This window comes from Anopheles coustani, chromosome 2, assembly GCF_943734705.1.
Source record: "Anopheles coustani chromosome 2, idAnoCousDA_361_x.2, whole genome shotgun sequence".
NCBI lineage: Eukaryota > Metazoa > Arthropoda > Insecta > Diptera > Culicidae > Anopheles > Anopheles coustani.
This window is the reverse complement of record NC_071289.1, coordinates 31,826,980-31,840,617: the sequence shown is the minus strand read 5'-3', so window position 1 is coordinate 31,840,617 and position 13,638 is coordinate 31,826,980. Positions and strand designations below refer to the sequence as shown.

Here is a 13,638-nt window from a genome sequence, read left to right as displayed (position 1 = left end):
TCTATATATATGTTATGTAGATATACAGTGACCGGCAGGAAAAAGTGCCCACTTCGAATTTTGTTGATTTTCGCTCAATATTTTTTTCTCAATCCAACTAAATATTCTGCAAGTATTTTTCGTATATTGATTTACATATTTCATATAAGATTCACTAATGAGTAAGCGAAAACAATCATACTGTGATTTTGAGAAAAAAATAATAAAAAAAAGTATCTAAAAAAACAGTGACAAGAAAAAGTGCCCACTTTCAAATTTCGAGTTTTGCATAAAGTTTTGCATTGAGGGCTAACCAATTTATTTCGTTTTAATATTTTTTAGGTTTTTTAGCACTATTTCTGAGATTTATACACGTATGATCACGTTTTTAATTCATGTTTGGTTGTAAATATACAATTTGTTTATATTAGGTTTAGGTATCTCATTAATTTGAGTGTTACGAGAAATTAAATAGCATAAAATATTTTTTATGGCACTTATCTACATTGAAGTAACTTATTCAAAGCACAAAATCCACAACGCAGCGGTAGGAAAATTCATAGTTACATTTTAAACGCACCGATCGGTGGAGGATCGCCCTCGTAGAGGAGACAAGCGCAAAACAGATGCGCGCATGGACGCTAAAATAATTCGTGAGGTCAAGAAAAATTCAAAAGTAACTGTCAGGGAGATCATGGAAATACTTCAGCCATCAGTTTTTGAAAGAATTATCCGTCGCCGGCTTGTTGCATACGAGTAAAAGAGCAGATTTGATAGGAGGCGCCCTTATATCAGCAAAGCCAATAAGGCCAAGCGTCTTAAGCTCGCTGAGGGACATGCTGCTATGCCTCTAGAGTACTGAAAAACGGTTCTGTGGTCTAACGAATCAAAATTTGAACTTTTTAATCGAAGATGGCCTGAACGTATACAGTGCAGATCGAAGGAGGCAATGCTGCAGGTTCGCCACATCCAGGGCACAATATGCCATGAAGGAGGCAATATGGTGGTCTGGGGTTGTTTTTCGTCCAGTGGAGTGGAGAGCCTTGGGAACATTAACGGTGTTAAGACTGCAGATTACAACATAAACATAAACATCCTGTAACCAAATCTGGAGATTTCACTGATCCTGACGGGCCTAGAAGAGAAGTTCGTTCTCCCGGCGGGGGCAAGTTCGACGCAGCCCGGCGGGCCAAGTTCGACGTCTTGTCGGACAAAACTGTTGAAATGGCCGCCTCAGAGCCCGGAGATTAATAATTTGTGGGCAATTCTCGATGCCAGGGTGGACAAAACTGATGTATCGAATAAAAACGACAATTTTGAAGCTCTAATGCGCGCTTGAGAAGAATAAAATCCCCAAAAACTAAAAACCCTAGTAGAAAGTATGCCAAAACACCTTCAGTAGGTTCTAAAAGCTAAAAGAGAACACATAAAATATCATAATGCATTTATTATTTCTTATTTTTATGTATAACTAGCTTGACGCCCCGGCGTTGCTCGGTGAAGAAAAGGTTGAGAAAAGATTTATGGTTTTACTCTTTACTTGAAAGTTTGAATTAATTTATTAGCTACAAAAACGGCATATTTAAATGTATGAAATTTCATGAATTTCCCCGTGATGTATAAACCTTAGGGTAACTATGTTGGATACACCTTGACATGTGTTTACATGCTTGTTTTGTTTGTGTTTGTAAAACTGAATTTAAATTGTAAAATTTAGATAATTTTATCAAAAAATAGTGATCAAACAAACCTTCAACAACATCTGCAGTACTTAAACTTAATGTGTGAAAAGTTTCAGAAGCGACGGTTCAGTATTGGTTGAGTTTTTAGTGTACACAGAACTCCATACATAAAAAAAAGCTAAAATATGTAGTAGATAATGAATAACTGAAGTGGGCACTTTTTCTTGTCACTGTTTTTTTAGATACTTTTTTTTATTATTTTTTTCTCAAAATCAAAGTATGATTGTTTTCGCTTACTCATTAGTGGATCTTATATGAAATATGTAAATCAATATACGAAAAATACTTGCAGAATATTTAGTTGGATTGAGAAAAAAATATTGAGCGAAAATCAACAAAATTCGAAGTGGGCACTTTTTCCTGCCGGTCACTGTATATGTATATCTATATATATATATTACGTATATACATATACAGACAACGGTGTTTTTCAACGGTTGTGTTCTCAATAGATAGACTCAAGCCAGCTTTTATGTAAAAAAATTTTTAATGAAAGGGGGAAGTGATGTAGCGTAACGAACATTGCGCTCAGTTCAAACGCCACCACGGAGCACTCGACCCACACCCCTAAACGGGCGACATAATTAGGCCCCATAATTATTTTAGAACAAGGCACTGCCTTGGTATAGTTAAGAATAAAATTAATCCTCTTCGAATCTGGACATCAAGCGAGTATGACCTGTTTTCCCAGCGACCATCCAAAATCCGAAATCGATCCGAAATCGATCCGAAAAGGTGTAAGCCCCCAAACTATATATATATATATATATATATATATATATATATATATCTATATATATATATTACGTATATACATATACAGACAACGGTGTTTTTTATATATTAGATTACTTCCATGACCCAATTCACTTGCCTGCTATTCGAATAAAAATCTGGTAATGTGCAAGATGCGACGAGTTGAAACCAACATTGACGATAAACTCGTCGCTATCTTCTAAAGTAGCGTTCCAAACATTGTATGTGAGCTCGTTCGTCGTCTTGGTTTCCTTGCAGGTTTCAAAATGTTTGCAAAAATGTTTTGGCTGACCATGGCCGATGTAATATACTTTAAGTAATAAATCATAATAGAATTTATTTTTAAATTATAGAAAATATAAAACGATCAAAACTATTTGAAATTATTTATAGCTAGATATTAATTATGGCAAAGGATCAGGTGTATAGATTAAAGGTGTAAGATTAATAGTTTCGTTAAGATAAGGATAGAAGTTAAATTGAACTAGGCAGTCTAGATAAGATAGAACGATAATATATTAGAAAGAGACAGATAGTTGTTTCCCCGTAAATAATAAATTATCCATAAATTTCGATTCAAATAATATATTAATTAAATAGGAGACACTCTCAACAGATAGGTAATTTAAATTAGGTTAGTTTAAGATAAGATTTAGGTAGGATAGTACTATTAGTAAACATTAAAAGTAAAAGATAGGATCAAATTGCGCAGCATACTCAAGCGGTCACCTTGCGCGCAATTACGCGGTGCTACCAGGCTTTTGTTCAAATTAATATAAAAACGCGCTACGAACGATGTAAAAATTCATTCGCAATAAAGTTATCGGTGAAGCTCGAACAAGCTTCGAAGTGTAAAATAAAGTGTTTCTCCTATCCGAGATAAACCATATTACATGGCGACCGTGACGTGGAGCCTGAATACAAAAAAGTAATAATTATTAAAGTGCAGTTAAGTGTAAATTCTAAGTCCTACGAAAAAGTGGACTTTGCGGATTATTTGGGAGAAAACAAAAAAAAAACTTAGGCCGAAAAAATAAAAGTATTTTAAATTCTAAGTCCAACGAAAAAGTGGACTTAGTGGATTGTTTGTGAAAAATCAAAAACCAACTTTGATTAGGTGCAGTGGTGGAAATTTTAAAGTCCCATAAAAAATCGGACTTGGACGCAAAAACAAAAACATGTGAACAAATTCTAAGTCCCATAAAAACGTGGACTTAGTCGAATTTGGAAAATTTGGTGAAAAAAAAAAGGACTCAGACGGCAGTGTAAAAAAAAAAGTGTTTTAGTTGAAGTGAGTGAGCGTAATAGGAGTGAGTGCCATAACGATCATAGAAACAAAAAAAAAGGACAGCTACAGTCCAGCAAAAGTGAGAGATTTAATCGTGAGTTGGATTATTACTTCGGACACCAACAAATACCGCCTTACCGCGGGACAGCAGTCACCGCCGTAGCGGAACAGTGAAACAAAAAATAATAATAAAAAAAAAAAGGACAACATCGTAGCGGCGAACGAGTACATACAACTACCTAGCACCACGTAGCGGCTTCTACCCAGCACCAGCAGGTACCACCCAGCACCAGCGGTATAGGGACAACATTATTTACCACTACCGAGGCAAGCATACGTAAACCCTTAAAGGGCCAAGGTTAGTAGGGATTTTTTTTTATTATTGTAAATGGGATATTATATTTAAAAAAAAAGGGCTAAAAAAAAAAGGTGCTACTATTGATATCAGTCAAAAAAAATTTTTTTTTCGCGTCCTGCTCATTGGTGTTATTTTCCTCCTACACTTTATGTTTTGCCATTTGCCAGCATCAATTGGTGCATGGATGAATTGGAAGAAAAAGTTCGTAGGCTCAAAACATTGGAAATTCGTCCAAGCGATCCAAACAAAAGTCACAGAACGTGTAAACTTACAAGTGATAGGCTACTAGCTACACAAATAGTAGCTGGAATTCAAGCCGATATTATCCAATTGGAAAAAGTTATTAGCGAAGAAGAAGTCAATTCCATAATTCTGCGTTCCCGATATATTTACTCTAACATAATATCTCACATAAACCAACACCTAGGCATAGCTCGAAAACATATAACTTTCAAAACACTTTCCAAACTGGTTATAATTTTCAATAGAATGGCTCAGTTAGATATTAAAGTAGCCACAGCACTCGTACAAGTGTACGATGGTTCCGCTGATAATCTTGATTCTTTTGTAGATTCCGTAACTTTATTAAAAGATTTATCAGGAAGTGTTCAGGAACAAACAATAATTAAATTCGTGAAAACAAGGTTAACTGGCAAGGCACGTTTAGGACTACCTCTGAAACTTGAAACCATAGAGCAATTATTGAATGATGTAAAAACCAGGTGTCAGTTAAAAGTATCTCCAGACAACATTGCAAACAAACTCAAATGTCTAAGACCAAAAGACACGCAATCACTATGCGACGAGGTAGAAAAATTAACAACAAAGCTTAAGAATTTATACTTAGAGAAAAATATCCCAGAAAATGTCGCCAATGAAATGGCAGTTAAAATTGGCGTCACAACACTTATAGAAAAAATCGACAATCCAGAGACCAGATTACTGCTTAAAGCAGCCGCATTCTCTTCAGTCTCGGCAGCTTGTGAAAAAGTAATAGAAAATGAATCAAGTAATACCTCACAAATCATGCAAGGTAAGACATTCCGGTTGCGGCAATTATTATAATCAATTCCAACAGCCACCTCACTTTTCAAATAAAAATAGATACCCAAACAGATACCAAAAGTACCAAAACTTTAACCAATCATATTCAAATCGTAACAGATACAACAATAATTATGACCACGGATTTCAAAATAAAAACAGTTACAGAAATCAAAATAACTTTAATAATAGGCAAAACCACAACAACAATAATTACAATAATAGCAGGAGAAATAATTATTCAAACAGCCAGAACTTTGCCCCAAGGGACAATAATGATAATAGGCAATTCAATGAATCATCAAATAGGAGAACATATCCAATAGAAACTACACGCGAAGAGGACTCTTTTTTAGAACAAAAAAGAACAACCTCATACCGAATGCCAATCCTCACAATAAATCTTACAACAAATAATTCAATATTAGTAAAAATAGATTTATCAAACAAAACATACTGCAACCTCCTTATTGATACAGGTGCAGATATTTCACTCCTCAAAATCAACAAAATAAGTAACGTAAAAAGTATTAATGAAAATATGAAAATCAAATTGACAGGCATCAGTAGTAATTCAATCAATACTTTGGGAACAGCCTATGGCAAAATAACTTTTGGAAATACATCATTGTGTCAAGAATTCAATTTAATTCCAAGTTCAATAGACCTAAACGTAGACGGCATTTTAGGTAGAGATTTCCTTACAAAATATAAGTGTTTAATAGATTACGAGCATTGGCTCCTTACCTTTACGTGGAAAGGTATAACGATAGAGCACCCAATTGAAGAAGATAAAAAGTACACTTTTACTATCCCTGCTAGAAGTGAATTTATACAAAGTATTTTTTCACCCAAAATCAAGGAAGACTCATTAATACATTGTCAAGAAATACTACCTGGAGTATTTTGTGGAAATTCAATTATTTCAAAGGAATGCCCATATGTAAAGTTCATAAACACAACAGAAAAAGACGTGCGTATAAACAACAAAAATTTCAACCCAACAATAGAACCACTCAAAAACTATACCATTTTTTGTGCTAAACAGAATAAATTGAGTAGTAGTTCCAGATTAAATACCATTCTAGAAAAATTAAATATAAATGACACTCCACAATTTGTTCAAAATGATTTAAAGAAGCTTATATCAGACTTTTCAGAACTATTTTGTCTAGAAAATGATCAAATAACAACAAACAATTTCTATGAACAATCAATTCAACTCAAAGATAATAATCCGTTATTTATACCAAATTATAAGCAGATATATTCTCAAACCAATGAAATAAATGCCCAAGTTAATAAGATGTTCGAAAACCAAATCATAGAACACTCAACGTCCCCATATAATTCACCAATTCTTCTAGTACCAAAAAAATCCCAAGATATTTCCAAAAGATGGAGATTAGTTGTCGATTTCCGACAACTAAACAAAAAAATTCTTCCTGACAAGTTTCCCCTACCCAGAATAGACACAATATTGGACCAATTGGGGCGAGCCAAATATTTTAGCACCCTCGATCTCATGTCAGGGTTCCATCAAATACCTTTAGAACAAAACTCAAAAAATACACTGCATTTTCAACTCCCACAGGGCATTATCAATTTACCAGATTACCATTTGGGCTTAATGTAAGTCCCAACAGCTTTCAACGGATGATGGCGATAGCCATGTCAGACCTGAATCCAGAAATAGCCTTTGTATACATAGACGACATCATTGTCACCGGTTGTACGGAAAATCATCACATTGAAAATTTAAGTAAAGTTTTCAAAAGATTGAAAAATTACAATTTGAAGTTAAATCCGAAGAAATGTAAACTCTTTAAAAGCGAGGTAACATATTTGGGACACAAAATAACGGAAGCCGGAATATATCCAGACGATTCTAAGTACCAAGCAATTAAAAACTATCCAATACCAACTAACGCAGATGAAGTGCGCAGATTTGTTGCCTTTTGCAATTATTATCGAAAATTCATAAATAACTTTGCTAAAATCGCAAAACCATTAAATGATTTACTTAAAAAGGGCACTACTTTCAATTGGACGCAACAATGTCGTCAATCTTTTGATTTATTAAGAGAAAAACTATTGTCGCCCACTGTCTTAAAGTTCCCAGATTTTGAAAAAGATTTCACAATCACGACTGATGCATCAGACTCAGCATGTGGGGCCATTCTTTCTCAAACCTTCAATAACAAAGATCTCCCTATAGCTTACGCCAGTAAAAGTTTTACGAAAGGAGAAAAAAATAAATCAATTATTGAGAAAGAGTTAACTGCCATCCATTGGGCAATTAATCACTTTAAACCCTATGTGTATGGCAGAAAATTCAAAATGCGAACCGATCACCGCCCACTGACCTACTTATTTGGCATGAAAAACCCTTCATCTAAACTCACTCGCATACGATTAGACCTTGAGGAATATGATTTTGAGTTGGAATATATAAAAGGTAAAAGTAACGTAGGTGCTGATGCACTTTCCAGAATTGAAATAGATTCTGAATATCTAAAACAACAAATACCGACGGTAAAGGACGAAGATATAATAAGGATGAAAAATAAAACAATACTCAGAGTAAATACTAGAGCAATGAGTAAAGCTCACGACAAGAAAGAAGAAGAAATAGAAGAACAGGAAATTATAAATATACCAACAATATGGGAAACAGATAGGCCATCCCAAGTAAATAAATTGTTGAAATTAAAAACTGACATTAAACAAGAAAGCATAGAAATTGGAATTTACAATCATAACGGAATCAAAAAGCTAAGAGGCACGAAATTTAATCTCAATGATGAAAAAGGCCAAAATGGAAGTCTGATTCTCGAATCAGCTCTTCTAGAGTTATGCCAAATCCTGAAGAGATTTAATCGTGACAAAGTAGCCATATCAGTTCATGATCAAATATTTTCGTTATATAGTATCTGTACCATAAAGGAAATCGCAAACAATGCCATTTCCGGTATCGAGATAATAATAGTCAAGCCACCTAGGATGCTTACCCAAAAATCAGATATAAATAATACAATGAATAATTATCATACGACCCCAACAGGAGGTCACATTGGACAATATAGATTATATTTGAAAATTCGAGAAAAATTTAAATGGAAAAATATGAAGGAAGACATAAAAAAGTTTGTTAATAATTGCGAAGCTTGCAAGAAGCATAAAATTACAAAACACACAAAAGAAAAAGAAACTATTACATCCACACCCGCCAAACCATTCCAAGTTATATCCATTGATACAGTTGGACCATTACCACGAACTAATAATAATAACAGGTATGCTGTTACAATACAGTGCGACCTGAGTAAATTTGTTGTCATAATACCAATACCCAACAAAGAAGCTAATACAATAGCTAGAGCATTGATTGAAAAATTTATATTGGTATACGGAAGTTTTATGGAATTGAGATCTGACCAAGGGCTTGAGTACAATAACGAAATACTAACAAAAATATCGGAGATCCTCAAAATTAAACAAACTTTTGCCACAGCCTATCACCCTGAGACTATTGGATCACTTGAACGAAGCCATAGAAGCTTGAACGAATATTTGAGAACCTTCTCTAATGAGCACCATGATGATTGGGATGACTGGACACAGTTCTATCAATTTGTGTACAACACAACATGTCATACTAATACACAATTCACTCCATTCGAATTAATCTTTGGAAGGTCACCAAATATACCACAAGATGTTTACAATGGCAAAACAGACCCAGTGTATAACATAGAACAATACTACTATGAGATGAAATATAAACTACAGAAATCTAATGAGCTCGCACGTGAAAATTTAATAAAAGAAAAAATAAAAAGACAAAGCACTCAGAACCAAAATATAAATCCCATCAAGATAGGGCTAGGCGATCAAGTGTATTTAAAGAACGAAAATAGGAAAAAACTAGATCCTTGCTATATAGGACCATATACAGTTATACGAATAAATGACCCAAACTGTACAATTAAAAATAAAACTACCGCTAAAGAGGTTATAGTGCATAAAAATAGATTAATTAAGAAATGAAAAGTATACGTAATTACACTCATAATCTTCGTTCCATTCCATACACTTTTCATTTTTTTTAAGGGGAAGGATGTAATATACTTTAAGTAATAAATCATAATAGAATTTATTTTTAAGTTATAGAAAATATAAAACGATCAAAACTATTTGAAATTATTTATAGCTAGATATTAATTATGGCAAAGGATCAGGTGTATAGATTAAAGGTGTAAGATTAATAGTTTCGTTAAGATAAGGATAGAAGTTAAATTGAACTAGGCAGTCTAGATAAGATAGAACGATAATATATTAGAAAGAGACAGATAGTTGTTTCCCCGTAAACAATAAATTATCCATAAATTTCGATTCAAATAATATATTAATTAAATAGGAGACACTCTCAACAGATAACGAAGGTAACGAACATTGCGCTCAGTTCAAACGCCACCACGGAGCACTCGACCCACACCCCTAAACGGGCGACATAATTAGGCCCCATAATTATTTTAGAACAAGGCACTGCCTTGGTATAGTTAAGAATAAAATTAATCCTCTTCGAATCTGGACATCAAGCGAGTAAGACCTGTTTTCCCAGCGACCATCCAAAATCCGAAATCGATCCGAAATCGATCCGAAAAGGTGTAAGCCCCCAAACTATATATATATATATATATATATATATATATATATATATCTATATTTATATATTACGTATATACGTATACAGACAACGGTGTTTTTTATATATTAGATTACTTCCATGACCCAATTCACTTGCCTGCTATTCGAATAAAAATCTGGTAATGTGCAAGATGCGACGAGTTGAAACCAACATTGACGATAAACTCGTCGCTATCTTCTAAAGTAGCGTTCCAAACATTGTATGTGAGCTCGTTCTTCGTCTTGGTTTCCTTGCAGTTTTCAAAATGTTTGCAAAAATGTTTTGGCTGACCATTGCCGATGTAATATACTTTAAGTAATAAATCATAATAGAATTTATTTTTAAATTATAGAAAATATAAAACGATCAAAACTATTTGAAATTATTTATAGCTAGATATTAATTATGGCAAAGGATCAGGTGTATAGATTAAAGGTGTAAGATTAATAGTTTCGTTAAGATAAGGATAGAAGTTAAATTGAACTAGGAAGTCTAGATAAGATAGAACGATAATATATTAGAAAGAGACAGATAGTTGTTTCCCCGTAAATAATAAATTATCCATAAATTTCGATTCAAATAATATATTAATTAAATAGGAGACACTCTCAACAGATAGGTAATTTAAATTAGGTTAGTTTAAGATATGATTTAGGTAGGAAAGTACTATTAGTAAACATTAAAAGTAAAAGATAGGATCAAATTGCGCAGCATACTCAAGCGGTCACCTTGCGCGCAATTACGCGGTGCTACCAGGCTTTTGTTCAAATTAATATAAAAACGTGCTACGAACGATGTAAAAATTCATTCGTAATAAAGTTATCGGTGAAGCTCGAACAAGCTTCGAAGTGTAAAATAAAGTGTTTCTCCTATCCGAGATAAATCATATTACATGGCGACCGTGACGTGGAGCCTGAATCTAAAAAAGTAATAATTATTAAAGTGCAGTTAAGTGTAAATTCTAAGTCCTACGAAAAAGTGGACTTTGCGGATTATTTGGGAGAAAACAAAAAAAAATTATTAAAATCAGTTAGTGCGAATTCAAAGTCCCATATAAAATTGGACTTAGGCCGAAAAAATAAAAGTATTTTAAATTCTAAGTCCAACGAAAAAGTGGACTTAGTGGATTGTTTGTGAAAAATCAAAAACCAACTTTGATTAGGTGCAGTGGTGGAAATTTCAAAGTCCCATAAAAAATCGGACTTGGACGCAAAAACAAAAACATGTGAACAAATTCTAAGTCCCATAAAAACGTGGACTTAGTCGAATTCGGAAAATTTGGTGAAAAAAAAAAGGACTCAGACGGCAGTGTAAAAAAAAAAAGTTGAAGTGAGTGAGCGTAATAGGAGTGAGTGCCATAACGATCATAGAAACAAAAAAAAAGGACAGCTACAGTCCAGCAAAAGTGAGAGATTTAATCGTGAGTTGGATTATTACTTCGGACACCAACAAATACCGCCTTACCGCGGGACAGCAGTCACCGCCGTAGCGGAACAGTGAAACAAAAAATAATAATAAAAAAAAAAAAGGACAACATCGTAGCGGCGAACGAGTACATACAACTACCTAGCACCACGTAGCGGCTTCTACCCAGCACCAGCAGGTACCACCCAGCACCAGCGGTATAGGGACAACATTATTTACCACTACCGAGGCAAGCATACGTAAACCCTTAAAGGGCCAAGGTTAGTAGGGATTTTTTTTTATTATTGTAAATGGGATATTATATTTTAAAAAAAAGGGCTAAAAAAAAAATGTGCTACTATTGATATCAGTCAAAAAAAATTTTTTTTTCGCGTCCTGCTCATTGGTGTTATTTTCCTCCTACACTTTATGTTTTGTCATTTGCCAGCATCAATTGGTGCATGGATGAATTGGAAGAAAAAGTTCGTAGGCTCAAAACATTGGAAATTCGTCTAAGCGATCCAAACAAAAGTCACAGAACGTGTAAACTTACAAGTGATAGGCTACTAGCTACACAAATAGTAGCTGGAATTCAAGCCGATATTATCCAATTGGAAAAAGTTATTAGCGAAGAAGAAGTCAATTCCATAATTCTGCGTTCCCGATATATTTTCTCTAACATAATATCTCACATAAACCAACACCTAGGCATAGCTCGAAAACATATAACTTTCAAAACACTTTCCAAACTGGTTATAATTTTCAATAGAATGGCTCAGTTAGATATTAAAGTAGCCACAGCACTCGTACAAGTGTACGATGGTTCCGCTGATAATCTTGATTCTTTTGTAGATTCCGTAACTTTATTAAAAGATTTATCAGGAAGTGTTCAGGAACAAACAATAATTAAATTCGTGAAAACAAGGTTAACTGGCAAGGCACGTTTAGGACTACCTCTGAAACTTGAAACCATAGAGCAATTATTGAATGATGTAAAAACCAGGTGTCAGTTAAAAGTATCTCCAGACAACATTGCAAACAAACTCAAATGTCTAAGACCAAAAGACACGCAATCACTATGCGACGAGGTAGAAAAATTAACAACAAAGCTTAAGAATTTATACTTAGAGAAAAATATCCCAGAAAATGTCGCCAATGAAATGGCAGTTAAAATTGGCGTCACAACACTTATAGAAAAAATCGACAATCCAGAGACCAGATTACTGCTTAAAGCAGCCGCATTCTCTTCAGTCTCGGCAGCTTGTGAAAAAGTAATAGAAAATGAATCAAGCAATACCTCACAAATCATGCCTGTAAGACATTCCGGTTACGGCAATTATTATAATCAATTCCAACAGCCACCTCACTTTTCAAATAAAAATAGATACCCAAACAGATACCAAAAGTACCAAAACTTTAACCAATCATATTCAAATCGTAACAGATACAACAATAATTATGACCACGGATTTCAAAATAAAAACAGTTACAGAAATCAAAATAACTTTAATAATAGGCAAAACCACAACAACAATAATTACAATAATAGCAGGAGAAATAATTATTCAAACAGCCAGAACTTTGCCCCAAGGGACAATAATGATAATAGGCAATTCAATGAATCATCAAATAGGAGAACATATCCAATAGAAACTACACGCGAAGAGGACTCTTTTTTAGAACAAAAGAGAACAACCTCATACCGAATGCCAATCCTCACAATAAATCTTACAACAAATAATTCAATATTAGTAAAAATAGATTTATCAAACAACACATACTGCAACCTCCTTATTGATACAGGTGCAGATATTTCACTCCTCAAAATCAACAAAATAAGTAACGTAAAAAGTATTAATGAAAATATGAAAATCAAATTGACAGGCATCAGTAGTAATTCAATCAATACTTTGGGAACAGCCTATGGCAAAATAACTTTTGGAAATACATCATTGTGTCAAGAATTCAATATAATTCCAAGTTCAATAGACCTAAACGTAGACGGCATTTTAGGTAGAGATTTCCTTACGAAATATAAGTGTTTAATAGATTACGAGCATTGGCTCCTTACCTTTACGTGGAAAGGTATAACGATAGAGCACCCAATTGAAGAAGATAAAAAGTACACTTTTACTATCCCTGCTAGAAGTGAATTTATACAAAGTATTTTTTCACCCAAAATCAAGGAAGACTCATTAATACATTGTCAAGAAATACTACCTGGAGTATTTTGTGGAAATTCAATTATTTCAAAGGAATGCCCATATGTAAAGTTCATAAACACAACAGAAAAAGACGTGCGTATAAACAACAAAAATTTCAACCCAACAATAGAACCACTCAAAAACTATACCATTTTTTGTGCTAAACAGAATAA

The 13,638-nt window shown here is 33.8% G+C and overlaps 2 long non-coding RNA genes across 2 annotated transcripts; both read left to right on the top strand.

Moving 5' to 3' along the window:
- The first annotated feature begins 3,304 nt into the window (after nucleotides 1-3,304).
- Nucleotides 3,305-4,031, top strand: LOC131263940 (uncharacterized). Its single transcript, XR_009178269.1, has 2 exons — nucleotides 3,305-3,405; nucleotides 3,595-4,031. It is a non-coding gene; the product is annotated as an uncharacterized LOC131263940 (long non-coding RNA).
- A 6,153-nt stretch (nucleotides 4,032-10,184) lies between these two features.
- On the top strand, nucleotides 10,185-11,247 carry LOC131263769 (uncharacterized). Its single transcript, XR_009178258.1, has 2 exons — nucleotides 10,185-10,784; nucleotides 11,020-11,247. It is a non-coding gene; the product is annotated as an uncharacterized LOC131263769 (long non-coding RNA).
- The last annotated feature ends 2,391 nt before the right edge of the window (nucleotides 11,248-13,638 follow it).